We start from the raw sequence: 8,507 nt of genomic DNA on the forward strand, positions 1-8,507 counted from the left end.
TTGATACTTACAACTATAATATCCATGCTCTACGTTTTATTGCAGATATAGGTAGACAGTCATTATTTCTGACACTTTCTCAGCATTACAAGGAGTACTCTAGGGGAACAACTAGTGTACAGTCTTACAGAAATAGATTGATATAACCACATGGAAACCAGTTACTTGCAGTCAATATAATATTCTCTTAATGATGTTAAACAGTTGTGTAGATTCCAAGTTTAACGTAAAAATCCTATCTTCAAACAACTGTAGTTATCTACAGATTAAGTTGCCAGCAAGGAAATTTATTTTTTCACCATATATTAGTCCTTGGGAAATATATTACTTGGAGCAGAATAAAATCCTTGTTTTTTACTATTATCGTTTCTTATTATTTAGGGGACATTAAGACAAGACAATGGTCAATAGCACTCACTTTACAGCACTTGTGGGAGATGGGAAGTGTAGTATACTGTGAAGCAGGGTACTAAAGGATGCCCTGCGTGATGGTGATGTCGCAGATACTAGCGTCATGTAAATTCACTGGGCGTTTGTGTGGCAAGCAACTTCCCATACAGAGAAGGTGCTGAAGCTGGTTGAGGACCAATAGCAAGATGGTCACTAATTTCATTGACCTGCCCCTTGATGAGAGTTAAGTAACTCGATGGTATTCCCACCTCACCAGTAAGGCACGGGGGCTGTCACCAAACCCAAGGCTGCCTGTGTGCCTCGCCAGGGGTAGCGGGTCTCCACCACGTTGATGGCCAGACGGGCCAGCACCCCAGAGAGCCAGCCTGAATTCTTGACCTGCCTCTTGCATGCCAAGCTTCAGAGGTGGATTGGCACTTCTGGAAAAGATGGTCACCGACTCAGAATAAGAGTTTTTATTTCTAGAGGTGCAGTACTGTTACTAGCAGACTTTGCACAATACACAGTGGGCATCCTGGGTCATCAGTGCATATTTTAGTGTTTCTGAAGCCTTGGATGGTATCAAATTTAGCATGGGCTATACTGGGTGTCAAGCAGCTCTGCTGTGTACCCATCTGAGCTGCTCTGAGGAGGGCTCAGCCTTCAGAAAAAGTGGGATTGAAGGCCAGGAGGTTTAAATCCCATTCCTTTGCCCAGCTGAGACCTGTGTAGCCTCCACGCCTCACCTGGCCCACGTTGGAAGTGCTGCAGGTGGGTGCCCCTGGGCACAGCGGGACCCCCACGCACCCGCAGAGCGCTCCGTGCCGCCTGGGCTTACCTGGCGCGTGATGGACGATAATGAGGTTTCAGCTGCCTTCTGAAGCAGAAACGCACACCACCATGGCGCAGCCGGTTCTGCTCCTGCGGTCGTGCCTTTGAAAGGCTATCGATTCATGCTTTCACATTTTTAAAAGGTCACGGCAATAATTCCATCTGAATCGTGCTAAGTGAAAATAGTTTGTAGAGGTAATAGAGTTCCTGCTTGGTCCCAGTGTAAACAAAAGCCATTGTTTTTTATTACTTTTTTTTTTTTTGTATATTTTAATTACATTTATTTGCCTCGCTCTCACATTGTATCAATGAACTATTTGTAAAGTTGCAAGGCAAGTGACCTTCAGTGTTGTGTGACTCTTGGTTCTGTGCAGAGACATTTCATTTTTCTATTATGTAAGACGTGCTGGAAGAGCTTATCATAATATGGTGCTCACATTAAAAATAAAAAGCGTAAGAATAAAAATTACCTTTTTCCCCTTGTCCTATCCTATATCTGTCAATTTTAATAAGACAAAAATATCTACAGCTCTATGAGTGTGGTATTAAATGTGCTTGCTTTTTGTAAAATATCACTGTAGTTAAACAAACAGCCTTCTCTGGCTTGACCAGGAACAGATTGTTCCCAACAGTTCATTTGACAAATAGGCCATGTAGTGCAGTGAGTTAACTTATTATATTGCATAGTTAGTGCAGCCCAAGTGCCCTAGGAAACTAGGACAGGAAACTATGGATGCTATGGCATCAATTATTTCCATAGCTGTGCTGCAATTAGTGACTTTGTATTCTGTCTGGTTTATGGGACTTACAACCAAGGCTAAAGTCATGGATGAGAAAGAGCAGGTAAGATTTTAGGCACAGGCTAAACCTTTCTCTCTTCCTACAGATTTTTTTCCCCTCTATATTTGCTTTGTTTAAATCATTTCACTGTGTCAGACACATGAACATTAACAGAGCTCTTGGATGTTCTCCCAGTTCAGCTTTATGCCTCGTCATGAGGCTGCAGAAGAGCAGTGGTGCCACACATGGGGAGATAAGCTTTCCACCCAGCAGCATGGGCTTTGCTGGTGATGCCCAGTGTCTGAGAGGAAATAGAAAAGGATATCCCTCCTCATCAACTGTAGCATGAATGGTAAGTGGCGTATGTAGAGATGGAAGCTTAAGCGTACTTTGTTCCTATGTGCCTCTATTCAGTCCCAGTACACTTGCCATCACTCACTCCACAATTGGTTGTTAATTTACTTTAATACCTGTGTCTGTAGTATGTGGAGCTGATAAATAGTGAGAAAGTATGTGATGGGTTATCTAACCTTCTTCATATAGATGAAACTCTACAGGTCTGAAATCCATTCATGCTCCCTGAACACAATGCCTTATTCTGGTTTTCTATTCATAGTGTTGTAAATTTGTCAGCCTAATGGGACACTTTGTAAGACGTTTTCCTTTTTAAGTGCTTTAATGGGAGTAGGTATTACATTGATCCAAAATCTAGCTTAGTGTTTCATATCGTGGAGTCTGGAATTGTGTAGCGAGCTGCATAAAAGTTAAGTGGTGCTTTGTTCTTCCCTTTATTTTAAGCTGAATTTTGCCAATCTGAAACTCAGCCTACAGTTTATATATGAAATAAAATCAGCATGCAGTTTAGCCACCAAATTCCAAGGTCGTACCCTGTTTTCATTTGGTATAAACAGAAGTGGAGGTGGTAAGCAGGCAGAGCACACAGCCAAACCCATACCTTTTTTCCCCTCTTTCCCTGGAGTGGGAGGGCTGTGGTAGTGGTTATGAAATAGCCATGCTAGGACAGACCCAGCATATAATGAGGCCAGTAACCTGTTTTTTGACATCAAGTCAGCTGGGACACTGACAGGATGAGACTGGTGCAGACACGCATGGCACTTCCCTAAAATATTCCCCAGCATCCAATTTGCGGGTCAAGTGCTTCTTAAGCAGCAGCGATGTCTCTATATTTAGTAACACTGATGGATTTTTCTTCCCTGAAGGGACAAAAGTGAACTCAGTTACTCAGTGTGAATGGTGGCAAACTTTGGAGAAAATTCAGATCTGAGCTCCTGGATGTTGGAGGTTTGGGGTGAACAAGGCTTGGTATGAGCACAGCCAGACACCAGACGGAAAAGTTTGCCTTGGAAAACCAAGAGGTAGATGGGAACCTGACAGAAATGGCCAGTCAATAAACATCCTGCTCTGAGAGAGGTGGAAACGTCGTGATGCAGTCAGGCATTTCAACCTGTGAAGTATGCCTTTTGCTGTGCTGCACTGAGTCGCAGAGGACATCTGCCTTAGACATAGGGATCCTATGGCATGATTACAGGCCAGGATTGTCATTGCTGCTCAGACACAAGCACTGATACACTCATTTCTCCAACCTCCCAGTATCATTCCTGATTTAGGAAGAGAAACCTTTTCCCTAAAGCTGTCCAAAGCAATACAAGTGAAAATTTCTGGGAAATGCTGAGTCAGGGGACAATGGCACAAGAGGAAGGCTTGCAAAGCTGGTAACCCTTGCAGGTGCACAGGATCGCAGGAACACCAGCACAATAAAGTGCTCTTGGTTCCCCACATGCCACACCAAAGCCTGGCTTCATGGATGGACACTGCCAAGCTCACACAGAGCACCCCAGCCCTGTGCCTTTGCTGCCCATGCTGCCCCAGTGACTGATTGCAGCCCTGCTTACGGCTCTCCTGCTCCTCTGAGTAACATCCATGTGCTGGGCTTCCTCTGCACAGGGCTGCCTTTATTCCAACAAAAGCTATCAGTCTGTGCCATTGTTTATAATGGGGAGGAAAAGTCAACACCAGAAATCTTTCCTGTACTGCATAACTTTTGAGATTTATCATGGCGTGGATTTCTCCGAGGGCTGGCAGTAAGGTGACAGAAGGAGCTGTCTCATGGTTTATTTTCTTCTTCTTCTTGTTTTATTTTTTATTTTTTATTTATTTTTTATTGGTTCCCTGTGTATGAGAAAGCTCTATAAATAACAGCCACCAATGCAGGCTGGTGCAGTTGTTAGAGACACTTAACCTGCTGGCTGTAGGTGTCTTCCGAAGCAGCGTTTTTCCTCCCCTCTTAATCCAGGGACACCGGTGCTGCTGGAGGAGAGGCAGCAGAAGTTTGGAGCATGTTGGTTGTGTACTTTGTGAACTTCTGCTGCGGAGAAATGTCAAGGTCAGAACATGATTGAAGAACCTTCTTCCTCCTGTGAAGTCGCTGTTCCTGTATGATATTGTTTTCCACTGTAGAAGGTTCTCTTAAAAATGAGGTTGAGATCCCTAAAGAAATTGCTTCAATCAGCAACAGTGCTTAATGACTGTTAATGGGAAGTGGAGATAGGATAGTAAGTGTTACTTTGATTAATAAGAGAACTGCAGAGAATTTAAATTGTGCCACTGATGGATTATTTTCTTCAAGCTTGATAAGCGCTTCTCATTTGTTCTTAAATTTGGTCAATACTGTTAAAGACAGCAAAATGAAGTATAATTAATTCTATTACTGCTACTCAGACCCAGAGTTACTGGGAAACAGATTACGATGCAGACAACAATGTTAGGTAACACTTCTGATAGTTTTATCATATGAGGACTGGTCAGGGCTGCAAAACAGAGAACCTTTTCTCCTCCACGCTCAGAAACTGCCCAACTCTCACTGCCTTCCAACACATGTGCTGGTCCCTTTGAATCTACCATGGAAATATTTTCAGTGAAGGAAATAGCTGACTGTGAAGTACGTAGGCAAAACAAGGAGCTCCACTTTATTTCTCACTTGATGTACATTTTATTTGCAGACACTGTGTCTTGTGAAATTAACCCCTCTGCATGCTGCTAGGGTTCAGCTCAGTGACTAAGGGGTTTATTACAATAACATTTTACCAAAGATATTTTATGTTTTACAATCATTTATGTTTCTTACCAGTCTTAAAGTTCAGCATATGTATATTCTACAGATTAATATGGCCCATATAATAAGTAGTCACATTATAGCAGCACCTAAATGCTGCAGTTGGGTCCCAGTTGGGCAGTGGCAAACATTATAGTGTTCCCTTAGGAAAGCTCCCACTTGCTTTTCCTTCTCTTGGAGCAGTGAGTCACTGCCATCTGCAGAGGTCTCCAGCCTTGTGTGGTGCACAGCTCCTGCCATGCTGGGACATGATCCTGCTGAGGATGGGAAGTGCTAATCCAACATCAGTAGCCAACAAGTTAGCATAGACTCCGTGCTGGTGTACACACAAATTATCATTATACTTTTAAACACACCTACTTGCATTATAGGGAAAATACTCTGAGAAATGCAGTTTATCCAGAGACCTTTGTACCAAATCTGAAGTCAGATTTTAGGAAAAGTTGGCCAACAGCTCACCCATCCTGCTGCCTCAGAAGAAATCCAGGCTATGCGCAAAGGGATTGGGAAACAGTTCTATGCTTTCATTAGAGGTAGCTGCAATTAGCACTTAATTTTACAGACTGCCTACTTCAAAGTCTATGCTTCTCCAATTCTGACTGCAGAAAGTCATTGTGTGAATTATTTCGAATTAATTTGAAACCAGAGTGTGTTGGCTAATAGTATAGTTAAAAAATCAATGAAGGTCTAATTCTGTTATTAAAAATGTAAAGCTTATGTATTATGAATAAAGAGTTCATTCCTTCCAAGGATATTCCATAAACATAATTTCTAAAAATATTGGAAACAGAGAAAATGTATTTCAGGCATGAATTTGGGTGCAATGATCTGTACTCCAGAGTGCAAGAATACATTAAAAGACTCTCAGGTTGAAGGTCATGTTTAAAATTTAGAAGCACAGAACGAAAAGCAGTGACAATTCCCTTCCCTCTGAAAGTCTCTGTTTATAGCTCTGCCTGCATTCCACGCAGCAACAGCAACTGAACATCTTTCATTCACTTGACTTGTTTGCAAATGCTTGAGGGCTGCTCATAAGGCATGTATGCGTTGGCCTGGTTGAATCAGTCCTTCATTGATACTTTCTTTCAGGTAACCAGGGTGAATGCTGACCCTAATTGATCACTGGAGACACACTTTAATTTCCCAGGAAAGGATGTCAAGGATGCCATAATCTTTGCGAGCAGAGAGACGGCACCTATCACGTATGGAATAGCAGCATCAAAGGGCTGATGGTCTTTGTCCTTAAGACAGCTGCAGAGCAGTGCCTGTGGCCAGTATACACAACGCCATGAGTTTGAAGGAGAAGGCTTTTAGATCAAACCAGCAGCCTTGCGCATCGCTGCTCTTTCTACAGAAGAGCATTTCTTCTAGGAGAAACTTTTTGAGAGATGGCAGCTGGCATCTTATACTGCCTCTGGTGCACCAAAGACAAAGAAACTTTAAATCTTAGGTATTATCTCTGTAGAGTTAACCAGAGATTTGGAGGCCAAATAAACCTTTCTCTCTTCTCATTTTTTTTCTGTTATTCCATTTTAATGTCTGTCAGCTTGATACAAACCCTCACATATGTCTGTAGGTGTGTTATTTGTTTGTTGCTGCTGTTTTATTATGCAGCACAATGGAAATTCTGCTGGATAACTTGTTGGCAAAGTTAATTCACAGTGGGAAAAAAATGGGTAAAAAAAAGGTAGATCCTATATTCCACTTTACAACAACTATCCTCCAGAATTAAGGCCCATATATTTGAAGGATTGTGGTGCTGTAAATGTATTTTTCTGAAGGTACTTTAATAGTGTTTGGTTTGTCATGAGCCAACGTTTCAGTAATGAAAGAGACCCCTGCATGCACCAAAAGCCCTGATTAAGAGAGGAGTACAGTCTGCTACAGTTATGGGGGTACGTGGCTATCATATAAGTTTATTAAATCACATAAAATTTCGGTTTATGCCATAGTATTCCATGAAAGATGGAGCACACAAAACCAATAAGTATGCCAATTTATTTCATGTATGAATTGTATTGTTGATTGTGTTAAAGCTGCCATTTTCAGAAGCAGGATGATTTATGCTAGAATAGTCATTTCCTGTCTCAGTTAAATTTTGAAGAAGTTCATTACAGATTGAAGATAAAATGAAAGTGGTATCAATGCTAATAAAATGCTGATATAACATTATGTATTGTTGGGAAGGGGGAAATATATATGTATAGTATATACATATAGACGTATATTTGAGTCTCTGTTCATTGTGAATACAGTTTTGTGGAAATGGAGCAATGCTGCCCCTGTGCAGTGTGTTTGGGCTTTGTTCTGCTGAGGGGAGGTGAAACTGCTTATTTTCAGGCCTTGTTTTCCATAATACTTCTAGTATGGATGATGTTTTGTAACAGTTTTCATAACTTTTGTAAAGTCAAGATATAAAGTCAGACAAAGTTCATGAGTTCTCAGTTAAATGAAGCTGATGCTATCCCAGTATGTTTTGTCTTATTTCAGCCTATGCATGCTTTTGGAGAGCTTAACTTATTCCTTCTTAGCATATCAGAAAACACTCAGGGCATGCACAGAGCTTGTGTTACTGCGAGTGGATTACAAGTGGTGGAGTTTCATTCTAGAATTTGTGCTATAAGCAAGAAAATTTCTTTATTCATTATTTTTGCTGGCCAAGCTGAATTTCAGACTTTCCTGGCTACTACTTTCTGGATTCTGCTGTCATTTCTTTTTACCATCATATGCAAGATTTGGCAGGAGTGTCCCATTAATAGTGAGGTGAGAGGTGCCATCCTGCAAATACATGGCCAAGAACAGGGGAAAGAGTGAAGCAGCCTCTTTTAAGTAAAAGTGAGTTTAAACAAACAGGGAGGATGGAAATTCATGAAGGACATTTTTGGGAAAGCTGTTTTGGGGTTGAGCAGAGCTGGTTTGGACTTGGATGGAGCAAGTGGTCATTAGTGGTCTTGAAGATGGTGACTTTCTTTAATGAAGGTGTTTTCAGCAGTGTTCTGGCATCTTTTTGGTCGGACTAGTGATCCCAGAGGAGATGACAGAGAAGAACATATGTCGAAAACATAAAAAGCAATCGGGTTTTTTTGCTGTCACACTGTCAGAAAGCAGAACTCTGGGAGAAACTGCAGCACAGCCAAAGCTCCTCTGCTCCTCCCCCCGGCCCTTTTCTTCATCTTGTTCAGGTGGTGTTACCAATTATGTGGAGGAAAACTGGGGATTTACGTCAGTGCAATGACACAGGTGCTTCTCAAGATTTTACAGCCCTCCAAATCTTGCAGAAGTCCAGAGGGCAAGTGATGTTTGCGAGCAGCCAGGAGGAAAACTGCAGAGGGAAGGGGGAACAGAAATCCCTGTCTTTCAGGCTCTGCATAGT

General features: G+C 41.9%; 1 long non-coding RNA gene across 1 annotated transcript in view; it reads left to right on the plus strand.

Annotated features, from left to right (window-relative positions):
• LOC310894417 overlaps nucleotides 1-7,351 on the plus strand; it is a 14,785-nt gene extending 7,434 nt beyond the window's left edge. The window contains exons 2-3 of the long non-coding RNA XR_014579885.1: nucleotides 2,197-2,353; nucleotides 4,316-7,351. This is a non-coding gene — a long non-coding RNA (uncharacterized lncRNA). The remainder of the gene's footprint in view (nucleotides 1-2,196; nucleotides 2,354-4,315) is intronic.
• The last annotated feature ends 1,156 nt before the right edge of the window (nucleotides 7,352-8,507 follow it).

This window comes from Anser anser (genome assembly GCF_964211835.1).
Source record: "Anser anser genome assembly, chromosome: 2".
Classification (NCBI taxonomy): Eukaryota; Metazoa; Chordata; class Aves; order Anseriformes; family Anatidae; genus Anser; species Anser anser.